Here is a 22,308-nt window from a genome sequence, read left to right on the forward strand (position 1 = left end):
AAATGAAACACCATTTCATGGGTCATTAATATCTGGTTAAATTGTAGTTGTCGGAATTACTGGTCACTTTTGCAAGGCAGTAGATTACCAGTGGTCACCCCTAGGGAAACTTGCTGAATCTGCTGACAGGCACAACCCTTACATGATCCACAACAAAAGGAGTGAAGGTGCAAGGTGGCAAAGCTTAAAGAAAATATGAAATGCTTAAGAATAATTGAAAAGGTCTTTGAAGTCATGAAATCCTTCTGATTTTTTGATACAGAGTGTTTTGGTAGTAAAATTGCACATGAAATTCATGTCAGTAAATACAAAATCATACGTGTAGGTGGGGAAAAAGAAACAACCCCTAGATGAAATGCACAGTGATGAACTTTGTTTTACCTGTCTTGGAATCATGGTATGTAAAGATGTTGCCTTAAGTTCATCAGTGATCAAAAAAAAAAAAAAAAAAGCTAATGAAATTTAGAAATGGTTAGCAAAGCAGCAGAAGAGCAAAAAAGAGTATATAATTATGTCACTGCTTAGATCCAAGGTATGACTGTTTCTGTTTCTTGGCCAGTACATTCAGTAGGTGCTATATTAAAAGAAAAAAAAAAAAAAGAAGACATTGAAGATGGATCCTAACTGATCCTCATCCCCCAGGGATAAGTCTTCCTTGCTGTGGACTTTTGCACTGGTCTCAGGGGCCTGCAATTCCTGAAGGCCTTACCAATGAATTCTGAGGCAAAGAAAGCATCCAATGCCTTGGCCTTTTCTGTGTTCTTTGCCACTGGGTCCCCCGCTCCATTCAGTAGTGGCCTGTCTTCCCCAGTCTTCCTTTCACAGCCCGTTTACCTTTCTGGCCTTCATACCCCTCAGTCAGGTACATGGGTTAAAGTCCAGGAAGGCTTTGGCTTTCCTAACCCCATCACTCAGTGTCTCATGTTCCTTCTGAATTACCTAGCCTTCTTTCCACCTCTTGTACACTTATTTTTTGTTAGAGCTTTGTCAGGAGCTATTTGTCTGGAGCTTGGAGGAAATAATGCTTTAAAATCAACCAGCTCTCCTGAACCATTCTTCTCTCCAGGACCATATCCTGTGGAATTCCTCCTCACACTTTCCTGAATGGAACAAAGTTGGCTCTCTTAAATTCCAGGTCATGATCCTGCCATGTAATTTGTTCCTTCTCTTGAGATCTTGAAGTTCTTCACCTTGTGTTCATTGCAGCCAAGTCTGCTTCTAACCTTCACCTCCCCACCAGTTCTTCCTTGTTTGTATCTGCCAGGGAGTGCTTCCATTCATCAGTTCCTCAATCACCTCTGCCAGGAAGTTATCCTCAACACACTCTGGAAACCTTGTGGACTGCCTGTGCCCTGAACTTCTGTGTTGCCCTTCCAGCAGATAGATATTGGGCTGGTTCAAGTCCCCCATAAAGACCAGGACCTGCAATGTAAGGCTTCTTCCAGCTGTCGGAAGAAGACCTCCATCTACTTCTTTGTCTTGATCAGGTGGTCTGCAGCAGACACTCAGTGCAGTGTCACCCACAGTGGTCTGCCCTCTAATCCTGACCCATAAGCTCTCAGTTGGCTCATCCTCTATAGTCCAAAAAGCTAAATAGGTTGCTTCTATTCAGTTTGGAAGAAATTACAAAGGGAAAGAGGAATATAACAGATTTTTTATAATTTAGATGATGAAAAGAAGGTGAATGGACAAAGGAGCTTCACTGTTCTCACTGTTTCTCACAGTACAAGAACTAGAAGACAATCTGCAGCTTAAAAATACCAAGAGGAATATACCTTCACACATTGCATGGCCGAATTATGAGCTACTTTGCCACATGGCTTTCTATAGGCCAGACATTTGTACAATCTGAAGAAGGAAAAAGAAAAAAAAAATAGGGAGGATTAAACACTGTTACTAAACACTAGTCTTTAGTTACTAAAAATACTGGTTACTAAAAATAATGCTTTAGGAACCACCCTCCTGAATGTTGGAAGCTATAAGACAGAGCAGGCAATATTTATATTTGCCATGTTTTCTAGTGTGCTTTCATATTCTGCTCACTGCTGGCTGCCGCACTAGGTGGACCTATTGTGTGACTAAGGGGGAGCTCTCCCTAGTATTTATTTATGTCCTTATAGTGAACAAAGCTCATGTTAATATAGTACATCTATTGCTGTCTTTGGATCATATATTCTTTGCAGGCAAGGTAGCAACTTGTTAACAAGAGGTGAGATAACTGAAAAATGGTGTTTATACTGTGGTATGATACATACATCTTAATTTAAGGAGACTGTGGGCTACAATACCCACATGAAAATATTCTGAATACCACCTTAGGGGTTCCTTGTTTGGATGTTTCAGACCATTACCTCTAACTGGGAGCTAGCCACTGAAACCAAGTCACAGTTTCTGTCTTCTTTTCCCTGATCCCTGGTGCTATTAAAAGACTTGGCTAGAAAACATTCAAGTACAGAGACAAAATAGGCCTGAATTAAATTAGAAGAAAAGGGAAAGGAAAAGGGAAAGGGAAAAGAAAAAGAAAAAGAAAAAGAAGAAGAAGAAGAAGAAGAAAAAGAAGAAGAAGAAGAAAAAGAAGAAGAAAAAGAAGAAAAAGAAAAAGAAAAAGAAAAAGAAAAAGAAAAAGAAAAAGAAAAAGAAAAAGAAAAAGAAAAAGAAAAAGAAAAAGAAAAAGAAAAAGAAAAAGAGAAAGAAAAACAGAAAGAAAAAGAAAAACAGAAAGAAAAAGAAAAAGCTACAGTAGTGTTATGGCAGTTTTTAGAACCTATTTGTTCATAATGCCATTCTGGAGACAGCCAGGGAGGGACTACCTTGAAGCTCTGTATTGCACAATACTTTCCATATGATGTATACGACTCTGGAATGGGAAGGACTCATAAATCTTCAGCAAATTGAATCCTGCACAAGATTCGCAGGATGTTTGAAAGAAACACGGAATGAGACTAGCTTATAAACCTGACCTTAATAACCAACTGTGAATCTTAAAGCAGACAGAAAGTGTCTAGGGGTAATAAAATAGGCAGAAGTGCTTGCAAACTTATTCTAAATACCAATTGATTCCACCTCTTCTAATAGCTCTCAGAATCTGTCAAGCACAGACCAGGCAAATATCTACAACACAGTTATTCCAGGAAGCTTCTGAACCTTAGTCAAAGAAGTAGGAGCTGAAGAGAAAATTGGAAAAAAAAAGTACTGGAAGTAAATTCAGAATTAAAGTCATGGCCCCCAAAAGCAACCCGTTACATTTCCTGATCAGTACTGCTAAGTGCCATATAATTTGTACCGTGTCCTTTCTATAAAAAGCTAATAAAGGAGAGCTGGAAGTGGCTGTGGAGAGAAGCCTGCCTATATGGAAATGACCCCCTGCCAAATACCAGAGGATATTGAGAGCGGCACAATTTAGCATGCACATCCCCTTTGACATTTTCACTAAACAAGATGCTACTTCTGATTTGTTTTGCTTTTGTTTGTTTGTTTCTTTTTAATGCATGTTTCCTCTGTTTTGTTACAGAAGCCATGTACAGCCATTGGGTAGGGACATGTCTTTCTGTGAGTGACTTTCTGGTGTAATGCCAAGGTGGACATGTTAGAGATGTTCATGACATTTCTCGAGCTTTCATAACATGCAGCTCCACTTGGTTGTAATGAACCCATGCTTTATCTGATGCCTCTCTAGCTTTATACTGCTTCAAGCATTACTTCTATAATGGAAGCCAGAAAGGGTTTTGTGCAGATACTGAGGACAGTCACAGACTGAGCATGACTTTATGAGCATAAAGGTATCTTTGACTCCAAAAGCCCCTTCTGCTGACAAGCAGATATTGCAAAGCACCTTGAGAGGAAGCATATAGCAATCATAAATGAAGTGTCATGAAGTCTTTCCCCCCAAATAGAATATCACTTTTATTTGAACACCAATAATTAGCCCCCCTCTCTTAGGCTCTCAAGGTGGCTTCATCACTGACTTTGAGTGTGCAATGAGGGGATGAGGTAGCATCCTAGACCCAGTGACACCAATCACTTGTTAAAGACCTAAAGAGCAAGTGGTGTGTCTCTTCTCTTGTCTCTCTTTCTAACCAGTGAGGAAAAAGGCACTTTGAAAATTGGAAATACACCTGTTCTAAAGGAAGTCTCAAGCTAACCAGACCAACAGCCCTCAGCAGCACCTGCTTCTCCTGAAAGTACCCCTGGTGACACTCAGAAATATCGCCTACATAGGAGACAATGGCTGGGAGAGGTGAGAGCCTCAGTTTGGCTGTCCCTCTGCCACCCTGAGGACAAGTGGGCATATCCAGGGAGCCCTCAGCCTGTCTGGTGTAGGACTCTCAGACAGGTTGGGTGAGAAGCCACAGGAACAGACTTATGTCTTTCCCTCATGGTTGGGGGAATCTCTAATCTAAATTAGCTGATTGTATTTTAAATGGCCAAACCCCACTGTAGCAATATAGACAATCTACTTCCGTGCATAAGCATATATTTTACATTTATTTCATTGGAACATTATTAAGTGTAGAGTCAAATGCTGTCTTAAATTATTTGCTGACTAGAGGTAAGTTCAGACATGATTTCCTAAATTTGGACCACAGTGCAAAGAAGGAACCACAACTTTCTATAATTCTCTCTCTCTCTCTCTCTCTCTCTCTGAATTTGTCTTCATAAACACTTTTGAGTCTGTCTGAAGGAATTTTATAAAAACAGTAACCTGAACCTGAAGAAAATGGTGTATTAAAATGGCATCACCATGAGCTTTTGTTATCCCACTTCCCTCCACAATGTGTCTCCAGATTTATATTATTACATTGTTAAACAAAGCAAAAATGTGCATTTTTTAGAACTACTTGAAATGCAGCAGTGCTATAGAAAGTGGTTGGCAAATGCACTGTACATGCACTGTAAAAGTCTGGCAACAGCATTACCTCTGCAAGCTTTGAACAAACTATTAATTGGGAAACGTTTTCAACCAGGCTTAAATGAGCCCCCAGTTGTTTTGAGTTAACCAGGTGATTGTCCTTGCACCTAGAAGCGAACCCAAGCAAAAAAATGTTTGGAATTAGTCAATATATGAAACACATGATGAAAAAAACTCCAGGTGACCACACTGGTAGTGCAGCTTTGTACAAACATTTATTTTTCCCCAGGAATGATGTGTATTGAGTGAAGCTGGCTGCTCCACTCGCTTTCTTGTTTTGCCCTTTAAGACTCTATTGTTCATATGTTCTGCAAACACTGCAAGGATCTGTTCTGGTCTGCACTTGTAAGAGTCACTGCAAATCTCCCTTCATCTTTCTTGTAACTGTTGTGACAACAAGAGAAATTTTACATAATGATCAAGGTTGTGCTATCACTTTGGTTTGCTAGAGGGGTGTTTCTGAGGCTCAAGAGGGCATGTTGACTTAATATTGTGTGTGTGATTGGTGTTTTATAGTGGGTGATTGCAAATGACTATCATTTAAAATATTTTAATGGTTTATTGAAGTTAAGTAAGAAAGAAAAAAAAAATCAGTAGGGGAATTTGAAATACAAAGTATGGAAAAAGGCTTTGGCATTAAGTTTCTCTCCAGCACTGAGAAAGCTATAGTAGGAAAATTGCCTCAGTTGGTTATTTTTCAAGTTTGATCCAGTTTCCTTTCAGAACAAAGCAAGACAAACACACACTAATGAGAAGAAATGACAGAGGTGAAAATGCCTCTCGTGTTGATTTTCACTCATTCTTGTGCATCACTTGTTTCACATTCTTGTGCATCAAGCACAGCATTGCTAGCCAGTTAAAGGATATGGTTGTCCCACTGTACTCTGTGCTGGTGTGGTCTCACCTCGAGCACTGTGTGCAGTTTTGGGTTCCACAATATAAGAAGGACATAAAACTATTAGAGAGCATCCAATGGAGGGATACAAAGATGGTGAAGGGTCTAGAGGGCAAGATCTATGAGGAGCAGCTGAGGTCCCTTGGTTTGTTCAGCCCAGAGCAGAGCAGGCTGAGGGGAGGCCTCATGGCGGCCTGCAGCTCCCTCACGAGGGGAGCGGAGGGGCAGGCACTGAGCTCTGCTCCCTGGGGACAGCGACAGGACCCGAGGGCACAGCATGGAGCTGGGACAGGGGAGGGTCAGGCTGGGGGTTAGGGAAAGGGTCTGTACCCAGAGGTGGTCGGGCACTGGGACAGGCTCCCCAGGGCAGTGGTCAAGGCACCGAGCCTGCTGGAGTTCAAGAAGTGTTTGGACAACGCTCTTGGACACATGGTCTGATTTTTGGGTGGTCTTGTGTGGGGTCAGGTGTTGGACTCAGTGATCCTTGTGGGTCCCTTTCAACTCGGATATTCTATGATTCACTTACATCTTATTGTGGAAAAGTGTTGGCTCAGCTCTTGGTGTGAAAATCCACGTGGACAAATGGAAAGCTTTTACCAGCATTGCACTATTTAAGGTATTTCTCCTATCTGGCCTCTCTGGGGTCTGCAGCACAATTCAAGTTCACTGCCTACATTAATTGATGGTGGAACTGCATTTTTCTAGGCTACTGATGTCCTCTGGGTGTTCTCCGCAAACTCAGGCAGGAGTCCTTGCAGTCTGCTTGGTGAAGGACTTCCCCAAGGAGCCCCAGGAGATGGTGAGGGAAGGACCAGTCAGGGTTACAGCTTGCTTCTTCCAGTCATTTTTCATCTAGTGACCACATGTCAGCACACCCAGCCAAGGAAACATGCCGATGGGCCTGGCTGTGATATTCTGTCTCATGTCTCAAACATTTCTGCTCGTTATCCTGCCAGTGGATAGTGTTACTGAAAAACTCCTTGTTGAAATCAATCCTGTTTATATACCACGTTTTATCTCCAACCTGGTGTTGCTTTTGTTTGCTGCTTTACATAACAAGCTGAAACAGGTTCCTCCCACATCGGAGCATTTAGAAGATGGGTCCCATCTAATAGCACCACTTCACTATAAACTGGGGTTGCTGAAAACTTCTTCTTTCTCTTTCAGAGAGGCTTATTCTCCTGATATTGCTCAAATCTTCTGGCCCTGTGGAGTCACAAGGAGGGCTGACTCATTTGTGGCAGGCCGGGCTGTTTCCTTGCTGAATATGTGACAACATAGACCCCTCCATGGCTGCATGTAAAAGCAAAAGTGGAATTACAGTTATTCACAAGTCGTATTTCAAATGTCAGATTCCGTATTCTGGAGAGTGAAGCTCTAGGGCCCTCTTGTGGGAAGAAAGTAGCAGTCCTGCATGTCGTGAAATGCCTATATATACTGCAGTGAACTTGGGCTGTTGTTGGTCAAAGCACATGAGACATGTTGTGTGGCACCCCTGGTATTGGGGCTCAAATCTTGTTCTTATTTGGAAACACAGAATTGAGAAAGGGGAATATTTATAAGGTCAGCATAAAAACCAGTCCTGTATATGGATATTCCTGATTGTTCAGAGTGTATTTTCCACAGACATAGTGGTGGCTGTAAATTCCTGCTCCATTCAGCCAGTCTCAGTGGTGGTGACACTTCATCCATGTATCTACGCCATGGTCATGCCATGATCTGGGGACCTACCATGTCTGTTTCTCTTCTCTAGCTGTTGACTGGTTCCTCATGCCCCAATTCAACCACACTTCCACTGAGGAGGACTGCAGCCATATCCCCTTTCAATGTGACCTCACATCTTGCCCCCTGGTCTGTAAAGATCCTGGCATAGCTTCCTGGAGGCTTCAGGTGGCATGCACTTCTCAGTGCATGCTTCAAGGCCACATATTAGCCTGAAGTTTTATCTGTACATTTAGAGGAGCTCTGAGATGGCTGCAAACAGTGAAGGATGCCAGGGCCTACCAGCAGGCACCTGCTCTATGTCAGATCTGGAGACAGAAGTTAGAGTTTAGCTCCTGAGTATACCTAAACTGTCAGTGAGAGGAGCAGCTTCTGGTTTTGCTCAGGGCAGGCAATAGCAGGCATTGAATGTTGGAAGTTTTGTACCAAAGCCCACTGAGGTGTTTGATGGAGTGGTAACATGCAAAGCATGACTGCCATTCAGAAATCTTTGTCCCAGACCTTACATAGTTCACCCACACAAAATATGTCATATTGTGTGTCATGAAGATCCCAGGCATGTCTGGGTATCTAACTGTGCATCTCTTAATCACATCCAGAAGCTTTGGGCCTTTCCTATAAACAAAGAGCGATGAAACACTCTTCTTTGAGCAAGGATGATGCCTTAGTACTCTGTCTGATAGCCATGTAGTGCAAAAACAAAGAAAAAATATGCCATCAACCAACCCCTCTAAAGCTCAATTTAGGAGAAAACTCATTTTCATTATTAGGTAATTTTTATTACTCTACTGATAGATGCTTGCATATTTTAACCTCCTGTTCTGATCTCATTCCACATCTACCTCTTTTGTGACTGCTTCCTGCCTTCAGGCAACACATCTATTTAGCTGCAGTAAATAATCTCCTAAATTACAACCCAATTGCACTCTTTCATTAATACATACAGTTACAACTTTCTTTAAAAAAATCTCAAATATTAAGGTTAATAATATATAAATCAGTTGAGGAAAGTCTTGAAAATATTTTTTTATTGCAAATTCTAAGAATTCTAACTGCACTGTGTGTGCTGCTGACATGGAATCTGTACTGTACAATCTGGAATAAGAGACCAAAAGTTAGAGAAAATTCTCCATCACCTCCAGCAACAAAAAAATACAGATCACAAGACATGGAGCTAGTATAGGACCTCAGTAAACACCTAGCAATATTACACCAAAACCTCTTGCACACCTGGCTGCAACTCTACATTGCCTCATTCATGGTATTACTGCAACCTGAATAAAAAAAAAAAAGAGAATATTTAGTTTCTTACATGATCTGCTAAACACAAGATCTTGGATTCTAGGAAAAGCACCACGACTCAGACACTAGTGTTATGTGAATTAGCAGAAAATCCTAGAAAGGAGGATCAGGAAGCTTATTGTTCTGCCCCAGGGGCAAACATTTATATTATTGCTAAATCCCAAATCTTGATAGCTTTGGTACAGCTTTACATTTATTTTGTGAAGTGTGTAGGTATCAGAAGAAGCAGCTCAATTCACCTTAATTCACTTGTCTCCCTCCGGCACAAAAGACCCTTAGAAAAAATAAATTCCATTTGATTTCCATACCATGCTTTGACCAAAATACTATGTGAAGTCTAATGACTTAAACTGTTGCAGAAATTGTACTTACAGAACTAACATAACAGTTTGTTATTTCTTTATGCAACAGCACTTCACCATGCCTGCCTTATATCTGACAGGCTGTGGTTTTATTCCACCTTACGCCCTGCTGGAATGGTCCCTGGTTTTCCAGGCCGTGGAGAGTTGTTCCCTTTGTGTGCCCTTTTCAGCCATCCCAAGTGTTTAGAGTTGCATACCAAATCTGTGGTCGTAATGGAGAACCTGAGCGTGGAGCTGTTCCACAAGTATATTTTTAGGCCTAGTTCAGCAAAGGTCTGAAAATGTGTCTAAATCACGGTCTGACAAGGCAGGACCATCCCAAGATACCTTAGCTATCTTGGAGCACGCTAATGCCGTGCTGGAAGCAGTACAGCCATGGTGTTGTAATGGTTTCCTGGGGACGTTTTAGCCCTGTTGGAACCATGTGTCTAAGCCTTGGTAGAGTGTTTTCAGAAATTTGGCATGTTCCCTGAGTACTCCCCACTAATGTGTTTGGATCAGGTCTAGGTAGTTCTATATGGCATTGTAGGAATGATTTATGTGGCTGTATTCCCCATCCTATTCCCTATAGCTATACGCTGTATCATTGGGCTGACCTGAGATATTAGTCTGATTTTTCAGTGTTGTGGTTCAAAACATTTTAGTGGGAAATGTGGTGCTGAAAACAGGTACGATAGGGAACAAACCTGTCCCATTCAAATCAGTTGGGTTTTCACCATTGATTTCCACTGGGGAAAACTCAGGAATGGTAGCAGCTGTGACTTCCATATTACTGTAAGATAGTGGTAGGTAGCTGCAGGCAATGTTATTTGGAAGAACAAATTGGATCAGGCAGGGGTTAGATCAATATCTGAAGGATGATTATCTTGGTCAGCACAGTATTTTTCCGTAGCCTAATCCAATCTAAACAATCTGTAAATATATCACAGACCGTGAAATTTCAATCCCTGTCCTGTCAGCCTGTTCATGTGAAGACGGATGATATGCCTGATGAAGTCAAAGGGCCTGATCCTGCTACTGCTGAAGTAACTAATAAGTCTCCCATTAACTTCAGAGAAGCCCTGAAGGAGCCACTTGGTCAAATTGCTCAATTAAACAGAGGTAGGAGGTCCTTTCCAGGTGTAATGAGTTCACAGCAGTTACATGTGCACAGGCCTTCTCCCTGAAGGAAAAGTTCACCTCTGTAAGCTTTTGGAAATGAAAAACAAGTCAGAAAGAAATGGAGATGATGTTCAGAATGGGAGGCTGTTATTTTAGGCAGCTCTTGACCAGAACAGGCAGCACAGGGACTCGATGAAAGCCACTTATTGTAATTATTTATTGTGGGGGCCAGGTGCTTTCAGATGCCTGCACATGTGCACATGTGCTCCACTTCAACCCCTTGCCTAGGGCCAGGCATGCTGGCCAGCAAAATCTTCAGCTGGGATGACATATGTTAAAAAAATGAGAAAAATGGAGAAAAGAGGTTTGCCTGGGATTCAGCTGGTTGTGTTTTGTGGTTTCTTTTTTCCAGACAAAGTAGTATTTATTTTGTGGCACTGCTGCTGACAGTCCTGTTCACAAAATCCACCTCTGTCTTCCCTTTCAATCAAACTGTTATGAATTGTGTATGTTGGCCAGGTGAGTTAGAAATGGTGAAAACTAAGCTCAGCAACACTAGGATGCTTCTTACTGAAGAGGAATAACTCTAACTCACAAGTTCCAAGAGAGCTCAGGGCTGTAGCCAGTCTGTCTGTTGTCACTTGGTGTGGAGGTGAAGCCGATGTCTGCTGAGGGACCCTGAGCACTGCCAACCTGAGTAGCTCACATCCATGATATTAAAAACAGAGATTGCTTAATGTCTCTGGAAGGAGCCAGGCTGGCTACCAGGACCAGTTATCACCTTGAAATAATATTTTTTTTCTGGATATACTTTTTTTTTTTTTTTTTTTTTTTTTTTTTTTTTTTTTGTGGGTTCATTTGAGTCACTGTGTCCAGCTGAAGCAAGCAGTCAGGGTTTTTCTTTTGTGATAAAACCCAGCTTGACATGATCATGGATAGTATAAAGTTAGTTCTATTCACCTGACATAGATGAGGATATTAGGAGTCATTTGAAGCTGAACTTTTGACCAAATAATGTATGTTTATATTAATTTCAAAATAAGACAATGAAAAATGCCCAAATGCTCCTCAGTATTTTTTAGGCACAGCAGTGATAATTCATCTTCCATAGCTATAGCATTTGTAAGTAAAACACACCAGATAAGTTGACTAACTCATCAATTAAAATAGGAATAAATGCACTTGAAGAGAAATACAGGGCAATAACTGCATCATTCCTTTGTAATTTACAACACAGTGATTACTCAGGCCAAGTCCTGCATTAGCAAATTCAATAGAAACTTTGCCCTTGAAAAAAAAAAAGAAAAAACCTGCCTGGACTATCCTAAAATTCTAAGATAAGGCTAATGTGGTGCAGAAAATTATTTTTATTCCTCATAGCAATAGCTGAAGCATTTTTCCAGTTTCAGATAGAAACAGTTGCAGGGTGAGCCAACTATTGGGCTCTCCAAAGTGCACTGCAATTATTTAGAGACCTTTCTTTCTAATCCTCTTTCATTTTTAACATCCATTGGCAAAAGTATCTAAATGGACGCAGAAACCAAATAATGTGCCAGAGTGTCCAGAGCTTAGTAGTACCTATGCTGGGTTCAGCTTGCTCCTCAGGAAAAGTGGATCCATCCACTGATTACATGGTGGGGGCAAAATATAAAGAGCAGCTGGAGGTTAGTAGTAGAGGGTGCTCACGGTGGTCCCATGACTTCTAGGCACAACCAGTTTGCTCTGCTGCTAGTTGGGAGGCTGAGGCAGTGCTACTTGGTGGAAAAGGGGTTGCTGCATCTACTGATGCTGGGCAAGATCAGCATCCTGGTTTGAAATGAACTGGTTTTATTTGGAATATTGAAACTCACTTTTTAGAAGGAATTTTGATTTGTGCTGTTGTTTAAGAATGGACCCCATGCACTGATGGATGAATTGACTATTTAACTACACTTTGCGTTAATTTTGCTTTGGTTTTACAAAGAGATTAAGTCAAATGGTCCATATCTGCCACGTGTTGGATTATGCTACATGCAAGCTGTTATTTTTGCAATGACAATTAGGTGAGGTCATGTCTACTCTTTTCCTTTGGGCATTCTTCCCAACATCTGGTATTTTGGGAAGAACTTAACATTTAGTAAACTAACAACAGATTACTCTAACATCTAATTCTTCTTGTAGAAATTAAGGCTCTGATCCTGTCAAGACTTATTCACGTGCTTGCTTTCACACAAAATGGGCTGTCCCAATGATCTTGCATAGCGAATGAAGTTATACTTATGCAAAAGTGCTAGAAAGATTCATGCCTAAATAATGAAAGTGAACACTGGCAGTACATAATTATCTGTCAGTTTCAGCTATAAACGCAGCAGAATCCAACTCCAAGATAAATACAGGAAATGGAATGAAGTGGAGGTGAAGTCTATGAGTATTTTTACTTTGCCTCGTTCACAACAGCTTTGTATTTTTTAGTAAGAACCAAACTGATAATTTAAATTGCTTGCTTTCTGTGCTGTATATGAACTCTGGAACATTATTTGGTTTCTGTGTCCATTTAGATATTTTTGCCAATGGATGTTAAAAGTGAAAGAGGATTGGAAAGAAAGGTCTCTAAATAATTGCAGTGCACTTTGGAGAGCCCAATTTATGTTAACAGCCATCCATTACTTTAAAAAAAAAAAAAAAAGAGAGACATGATTATCACCAAACACACAGTCCACTGCCTTCAAAATGAGTCCAATATTGTGAGTCTTGGTATACTTTGCCACTTACGCGTCTCTAGTCCTCAGGTTTTAAATCAGTTCAGGTTTTATTTAATATTGGCTGAAATACAGAATTTCCAGTTGGCAGACAATAACAATTGTTTCTCAAAAATATCTAATGTACTGGCGCATTGAAAACAAAAATTGCTCGCAGAGGCTCCATGGTGTGATAGAAAATGTCACTGATGTTTCTTTCACTGCAGCTGGGAGAGGAGCATCTGTCCGATGCATGAACTCTGAAGGTCTCCAGGAGGACTGTCCCACCACATGCCCTGGGCTTTGTACAACACACCCATTCTCCTGGACCACCCCCTTGTGATTTGAGGGCTAGTGTGGTAGGCTTAGAAATTTCTGAGGTTGAGCAGTTGATTGTATTTCATGGAAAAGACCTGGAGGGCTTGTGCACTTACTTCCAGCTTCATCATCCTGGCTGTATGGTTGGGAACTGGGGTGTCCCTGCGGCTGGAGTCAGGACCCCCCGTCTTTCAGGCAGCCAGCACAGCACTGTCAAATCTCTCATCTGAGAGGCACCACTTGAATGATCTGCTCTGCTCCCCGAGGTTGCCAAGGTCAAACAGGGCTAGGACTTAACTCTGGAGAACTGCAAGGAACCTGGTTCTCACCAGCTTCTTGTAGAAACATTGAGTCCTCATCATTACTTTCTGAAGCCAAGCATGTTTCTGTTGGAGAGATGCCTATGGTGTACCAAGAGCTCAAGAAACTTGAGATGTTTCAGTTAAAAGATTTCCATTCAAAATCTAGGTCTTTCAGTGAATTTCATCAAAACTTTTCTGACCTGTTCTAGCTAGCACATGTGATTCAAGGCTAGCCTGGACTTCAGAAAATGTATTATGAAAACAAAGCAAAACAAAACCCCATGATTCTTCTTATTACTTTAAGTTATACTAAGTGCACTGAATGAAGTGTTGAGGATTTTTGTTTGTTTGTATTGGAGTTTAGAAAGAATCTGGGGACAGGGAGCCAAATGCTTTCTGTGTAAGAAGAACATCAACAAAGACCAAGAATATCTAAACAATAATAATAATTAAAAAAAAAAATACATCTTGATGGTTAATGCAAATGACTTGAAGACAACTTTTCTAGAGTGCATGTAGTAGAGTAAATAGTTTACTAACCCTTTAGACATTGAAGATATTTAAAGATATTTGGTATTTCAGTTACTCACAGGTTACTGAGACAGTAGCAAGGAGCTGGAATGATTTTAAAATGTCCTTTACAAACAGCAGCCCTTTATATGTGTGTCTTTAAAACATTTTAATTTCTTATTTTCAAAAAGACCTCTGGGAGCAAGACGGAGTTGCAATTACCAACAAATGCTGCCAGAACTTTCCTTAGCCCATTCGTTAGCCCATCAGTCTGCCTCAGAGCAAACAACAATGGTTCCTGGGACACCAGCAGACAACCTTTACGATGCCACAGCTACCATTTCTAGATATACAGGTGGCAGCTAAAAAATTTCTGTGGAATATGGGTGAAGGAGAAAGGATATCATCTCTAAATCACTACCACCTCCCTGCTCCATGGTGCAGCTCAGCACTGGTGCTCTCCTCAAGATCTAAGCCCTAGTTTCCCAAAGAGTTTGAAATCTTCATAAATTGTCTTTGATGGCTGGTGATGTAATGTAAATCTGTATCTTGTGCAAAAGGATTGAGGTTGGGTGCAGACATGTGGCATGCCTCTCCAGCAGTCCTGTGTGAAGAGAATAACAAAAAGCAGCAGAGGTTTTTGTCTGCTGCACTGATTTTGTAGAAATATCACAGCTCACTTCAGAATGCTACTTTAATAACAGTTTAAGAAACCTGGATTTCCCCTTGGGTCCCCATCCTTTTCTGTGCAATACTCTCAGATTCAACACCTTTTCCCGTTTTGCTTATAGGTGCAGAACAACCTTCATTTCTCCTTACCCTGGCAAGGACTGGAGTTTGACAGCATACTGATGAAAAAAAGACATTATGTGAATGTTAGAAAAGACATACAGTAGCAAGGTGATCCTACTACATATGGATATGTACAGAGAGATATCTCAGAACATCTTCATTTAATTTTCTCTTCTGCAAAAGAGATGGAACAAGGAGGTTTTCATTTCAAGATAAATGCTAATTGACACTCTGCCTCCCAGGAAAACATCACATGAAGAAAATGCAGCCTTCCCTGCAGAACAGAGAAGACTGCAAAATGCTGTTCTGAATTCCTGAGCTTCATGGCTTCGAGTTTTAAATTTTCATGTCTCCAGGTTTTCAATATTTACTTTCATTTCCTTATCAAATTGTAAAAAGGATGATAATTTCATTACTTGTGACTTATTCTGGGGACTTTGGAAGTACCAGTATCAGTCACTAGTATTAGAAAAAACAGTACCGACCACTGTATCAGGGAAGGAAAAATCCAAACATGGACAGATTTGTTTCTTTCCTCTTTGTGTGAAAATGATAGTACTCCCTAACACAACCCAAATAGTGAAGAACAATACTCATTCAATTTTGTTTCAATGTTATATTCTGCTTTACTTTATAGAATATATGGAAAAATTCAGAATATATATATTTTTTTCTTTCCAAAAAGATACTGAAGGGAATTTCTTATTCTTCTAATCTTAATTAAACATTGGTATGTGTAAAATGTTTTGTGGCTACACATTCCTTCAAGCTTCCACTTCAAGATGAAATGTTTGTTTAATGTTTTCCACAAAATGCACACCTCAAGATTTCATAGATAACACAATTCTGAAATTCTAAGTTATTATACACATTGGAAATGTAAGGATATCACACCTGTGCTTTCATTCTGAACTGTTTCTGATTCTACTGAAAGATTCTGGGTTGAATTGCAGCTATCTTTTGTCATGTTGACTGGATCTTTCCAGCTATGTCTACCATTTATTGAACTATTAATATAATCCACATGGAATGTTACATGAGGCAGCAGTCCTGCAGCTAGGATTGTAGGCAATCATGTAATTAAAGATTGTATCATGATACATCAGCACAGGGAGGCCAATTTAATAAGAACAAGAGCAATCTGAAGTCTGGCACTTTCTTTGTTTAGGACTTGCCTTTATAAATGTCTAATGATCTAATCTGATCTGATAATTGCATGTCTTTTTTGTACTAGAGGATATAGTCAGGGGATACATTTCTAGAATAATTGAAGCATAATACCTTTAGCAAAGGAAAAAAAGAGCTCAAATTCTAGTTCATCACTTTTCTTAAAGTATTTCTTCTGCTCAATATTTGGCCTTCATATTTACTGGTGTGGAAAGTAGGATTTGATAGGCTGGATGGTTTTATTTGGCAGAGGAAGAAGTTTGTTGCTTACATTTGCTTAGCTGGTAGAACAGCATGCTCAGGTGTTTCCTAGTAACTTAAACAGCTACCCCTAATACTTTTAAAATAAAATTAAAAATATGAAATGCATGTATTAATTGAAGTAGTAGGTAGGAGAAAAAAAAAAAAAAAAGAAAGAAAAGAAAAAGCTTTTTGCTGTGTTTGACATAAGCTGAAGCTACCTGAAAGCTACTATTCATCCTGAATAGAAAAAATACCTGTATTAGATAAATATCTCTGGCCTTACGATTTCTAACAGGATTTGACCTGTACAAACACCTTGTATTGGGCCAAGATGGTGGCTGAAAGGAGTGCTTGGAGCATTGCAGATCTTTCTGAAGCAAGGCTATCTGAACAGATAATGAAACTTATTGGTAATTCCACAATGTTGAAAAACATATGGAAATTATCTAGTTATGCTGTCTCTGTCTGGGGTTTCTAAACACAGCTTGCCTTTGGATTTCTGAACCATGGTAGCACTAACTGTGGTGGTTTTACCCAGCTGGGCAGCTGAGCTCCACCACAAACGCTCTTTCACTCCCCCTCCCCAAGGAGAAAGGGGGAGCAAATATGATGAAAAGGACTCAAGGGTTGAGATAAGGGCAGGGAGATCACTCAACAACTGGTGTCATGGGCAAAACAGACTGAGCATAGGGAGATTAATAACATTTATTACCTCTTACAAACAAGACAGAGCAGATTGAAACAAAAATCCAACCAACCAAAAAAAAAAAAAAAAAAACCACTAAAAACACCTTCCCCTCATCCACCTTCTTCTACCTTCTTCCCCCAAGCAGCACAGAGAAACAGGCAATGGGGGCTGCGGTCAGTCCCTGATGCTTCATTTCTGCCATTCCTTCATGGTCCCTCTCTGCCCCTGCTCCACTTGGAGTCCCTTCAGCATGGAGATCTGCCCCATGTGGGACCCATGGGCTGCAGGGGGACAGCCTGCTCCACCAGGGGCCTCTCCCTGCACAGGCCACAGGGGAACTGCTGCTGCCTGCCTGGAGCACCTCCTGCCCTCCTGCTGCACTCACCTGGGGGGCTGCAGGGCTGCTTCTTACTCCTCAATCTCCTAGCTGTCATTGTGCAGCATTTTTTATTACCTTTCTTAAATCTGCTCTCACAGAGGCGCAAACAACATCAGGTATTTGTTCAGCTCTGGCCAGCAGCAGGTCCCTTTGGAGCCATCTGTAACTGGCCTTTATCTAACATGGGGTTGCTTCTGGAGTCTTCTCACAGAGGCCATCCCTGCAGCCCCCTGCTACCAAAACCTTGCCATGTACACCCAATACACTAACCAGTACAGATGTACTTCCACTTTTCCTCTGGGGTAATTGATAAGAAGAAGTATGAGGGTTGATATATGTTTCAGGCTTGGGTTTGGGCTCACACCAAGCCAATCAATCCACATAGCCTCTGAGACCGCAGCTGCTACATGATGGGCCAGCTCAGGGCACAGATGAGGCTGATGTGTGCTCCTTCCTAATCACCCAATACTTATGTGGGCCTAATTTGTCGAAGTATGCTCCAATTATCCGAGTAATCTCTGATTTGTTCTTTCCTTAATATACCATCGTATCGGTTGCAGTGGTTGAGTTGTCTGGCAAGAGCCAGATGTTCTAGCAAAGCCAGAAAGATATCCAGTGTTTCTTAACATTTTCCATTCCTGTTTTTCCCTTTTTACTAAGAGTAGAAAGGGCATTTTCGTGATCTTCTTCTGACTATCTAATACATTTATTAAATATTTCCTTTTTTATTTTATTTTATTTTATTTTATTTTATTTTATTTTATTTTATTTTATTTTATTTTATTTTATTTTATTTCTTATGTTTCTTGCTAATTGCATCTCCCTTTGTGTTGATTTTCATGTCAGTTTTGTACACTTTTGCTTAGCTTTAATTCTTACCCTTAGGTATTTGAGCTATACTTTGCTGTCTTTGCTAGTTCTTCTTTATATTTCAGGTTATTGAAGACCTCTCATTTAGCTATATGGCTCTTTTGTTTCTTCTGTTTTCTCTGCTTTTTTTTTTTTTTTTCTTTGCCTCGAGATGCTTTATTCTATATCTTCTATTGTTTTAATTTTTAATGTTAATGCAACTGCCAGCTTGCTTGATCCTTTTCCTTTAGACATATTTCTACAGGAGGATAACTGCCAGCTCCCTAAATTTATTGTGCTTAGCTTTCTTGAAGGCTTTTATTCTGTACTTCTGTTTCCTCTTTAAAAGAAGAAAACCCCAAACCCTTCCTAGTCACTCAAAGCCCCTTCCTGCCACTTTCATGATTTTGAATGCTATTTCAATGCTGGTGAAAAGCAGATCCAGAAAAGCCTGTCTTCCAGATGCTTCTTCTAAAATTTACCCACAACACCTGCTGGGAAGGCTAGGAGAGATTCCTTAACCCCAGCAGAGATGTACGTGAGTAAATGAATGCAAGTACAGGCCTGAGATCACTGTCTGATTTTCTTTACAGACAGTTTTAAATAGCAATCTGCAATTTGTAGTGAGTAGTAGCGAATAGTGATATTTTATTTTGAACAGTGTCATTCATCTAATGCTAAGTAAATAACTGAACTGATGACAGATGCCCTAAAAGGGCCCAGTTCTCACCACTGAATATGAGGAGAACCTTGGCTTGCTAGGTCAGACATAGACTTCAACACCACAGATCACCCAGATCCCAGCTTCTGCCACTTAGGAGCAGATACTTGGGAAAAATGTTCAGTTAAGTGTTCAGCCTTGTGCTTTACATGTCTCTGCTAGCTGTAGAGAAAGAAAAACTTCAACCATTCAGTACAAGGTTTGGTGGACAATACTTTTTATTTATTTATTTATTTATTTATTTTTCTTACCCCCCTTTATCCAGGCACTTCACAGAAGTCCACTTAGCTCTCCATGTGTTACTCCAGTGGTTGCAGTCCATTTCTCTTTGGCAAGATGCTGGTCACAGAGGTCTCCCTAATGTTTTCATAGTCCTGTTGCAGTATAAAATGACAGAGCTAACAGAGCATGGCAGGTACCTGCAGATATTGCCTTCTCAGCTTTGCTGTCCATCGGCCAGAGAAAGTTAAAACCTCACCAGATAAGTTGCAATATACTACTTTGATTTATTCATTTACATTTGATTCATTTCAAAGCCAGCTTAACGTACTGGACTGCCTTGTGTTTAACATGGTCTTTGAGCTTACACAAGCCACGTTCAAGGGAAGTGAGAGCCAAAAGCCATTACAGCATTGATCCCAGGGCTGTTGTCAGTGTTGGAACACGTCCCGGCTGGATGTAATTTCTTCTTAGCACAAAGACTCACATCTCAGGAACACAACCAAATGCTGTCATACTGTAAGACAATTGACTTTTCTGCTTACAAAGTAATTAATACTATTTAAGTCACAGAAAAGAAAGCAAAGAAACAACCTAAGATTCCAGTTTGGGACTAAGCACCTTTCTTTCACTACCTGTCTCAAGGGAAGTGAATCCATTAGAAATATGGTTCCAGATGCCAAAAGCAAGAGAGAAAAAAAAAAAGAAAGGAAAAAAAAAAACTTTATGGTCTAGCCAAATTGTGGTTAAAGTTATTTCTCTGTGGAACATGCTCACCCATTAATTTTAAGACTGGACATTCTCCAAACCGTGTGGCTGCTTTGCAACGAGGGGTAAGATCCCAGTGAGTAGATGCCTTACATATCACCATTTCTTCTAATGCATCCACTTGAATGAATGTTGGGATTTCAGAAGCCTGATGCTTCCTGAAGGAAAGCTAAAGGAATAATATAAACCTGTTGAAAGTGAATACAAGAATTCTAAATACAACAAAGCAATTTAGATAATGTAAATCAATATGGCTCAATGGTTTGGATCATGTCTGTGCATTGTGGTCTTCTCGGATTTTCATTTAGTAGTAGAAAAGTGCTGTGGTCAGATGTTTTCAACATAATTAAATTTATAGCAAATCATTTAATTTCAATATGGACTGTCAGGAAAAGATGGTTCTTTTGGAGAACAGAGGGAAGGAAGCACATTAACGACTTGCAGTCTTCGTATAAATCTTTGCAAAGCACCCTATTCTTCAGAGGCATTTGCATAGAAAAATCAATAAACAAGCTAGAAGAACAGTGTGCTTCCAAAGCAAAAATAATCCTTTAAGAAATCCATCCATGAAATTAAACTCTTATATTAAAAGACCCTACTGAAAAGCATAAGACTTGTAGTTACTTTGAAAATAGATTTTGTTGTTGTTGTTAATACTGACCCAGAAGAAGCAATTTGTATTTTAGACTTCAAAGGAATACAGTGAATAGAATATACTGAATACAGTATAGGCCTTTCTGCTGAGAAGCATAGCAATTTTAAAGCAAGCTTCTTTTAAGATATTCTTTGTTAGGTAAGACCCAAATTATATTAAGCTTATATGTAAAAGCCTGAGATACTTTGCTCTTTTTTTTTTTTTTTTTTTCTCTGCAATATTCTTTGACTTCTGCTTGCTGTCTTTGTATTGCATGAGCAAATGCCCTCTCAGGTAATTCAAAGATATTCAGTCACATTCAAATATCTTAAGCAAAACCTTTTTACATTAGATGAAGGTTTAGCTCTGAAAATTGGTCACTGCAATGTGGCGAGTATTGTTATAACTAACTTTCTTCTCAAACTCCTAAGCTTTTTTACTCTTACATGCTAATCTCAACACGTGCTGATGGCCACTACAACGGAAAAAAAACACTAGGCAAAATAAATTCTGATCTGACTGGTGTGGATTTCTGCACAAGAGACATGCTGGTCCTGCTGAGGTCAGTGCTGTAATTCCCACACTGAGCAGGCGAGCCCCCAGGTAATCTGGGGTTGCTTTCTTGGTTCTTTGTGCATTAAGGATATGACAAAGAGCTGAATGCTACTGGTACCACAAGCAAGCAGCAGTGTAACACACTGTCCACCGTCCTTGGACAAGGGAAGGATTGCCTTCTCCTCTTCCACTTGAAAGAAAATTCAGATGCATCTCCTTTCCTTGCAAAATCACCTCTGATCTCACAGATTGGCGTAAACCTCACAGATGCCACTAGGCTAAGACTGGTGTGACTCCGCTGCTGGCCTCTCCCAGTCACAGAACCATCTGGCTTGTCCACCATCCCCTGTCCTCACTCTGGTGCTTGGTCAGCAGCTCCACAACATTTCCATGTTGTGGATACTTGATAGCTGTGTTGCTAGCTTCAGTGGAGGCTAGCCCAGAAGCCTCTCTTGCACACCCCATCACTTCTGTTGCCATTAAAATGACTTTAACTCAAAAGGTATGAATTAAATTTGGATTCTCAGACTCAGCCTTGAACAGCCAGACTGTAGTTGGTTTAAGGAAGACCTTTTATATTATTTTCCTGGATCTCTCTTTTTATTTTAATTTTTTTTTTTTTAGTTCCACAGTTATGGAAAAATTTGAAGAAAAAGTCATAACCATCATTGCACATATTAAAATATTACACATATTACATATTATTACAAATAATATGCAAAGTATCCTCCATAGAGCTGTGCAAATAATTTTGTATATTAGTCAAAGGCTTGATTGCTCCTTAGGAACTGTTACAGCCTGTGAAATAACGGCTGCATATTTCAGAATCTTTTATTCATGTGATAGTCTAGGAAGCATTTTGATGTAAATCCACTCCACAGAGTTATTTTACTGGCAATATAGACTAAAAAAAAAATACATTAAAATTAAATTGAACTTAATTATTTTAAGCATAAAAATAGGCAGTGGGCTTTAAGCTCCAGAGGGAGGCTTTAGAGACCCCAAGTGGACGCCAATGCACCGAGGTTTGTTGAAGTTACAGGACCACAACAAACTCCCTATGTGGCTGGTCTGCAGGTGCTTTGACTGGTATTTTACTTCCATTTTCCAGGTGGCTGAACCACAACTCTTTTATGAAAATGGGAAGTCTTAAAC

This window comes from Aythya ferina (assembly GCF_964211825.1).
Source record: "Aythya ferina genome assembly, chromosome: 2".
NCBI classification, from domain to species: domain Eukaryota; kingdom Metazoa; phylum Chordata; class Aves; order Anseriformes; family Anatidae; genus Aythya; species Aythya ferina.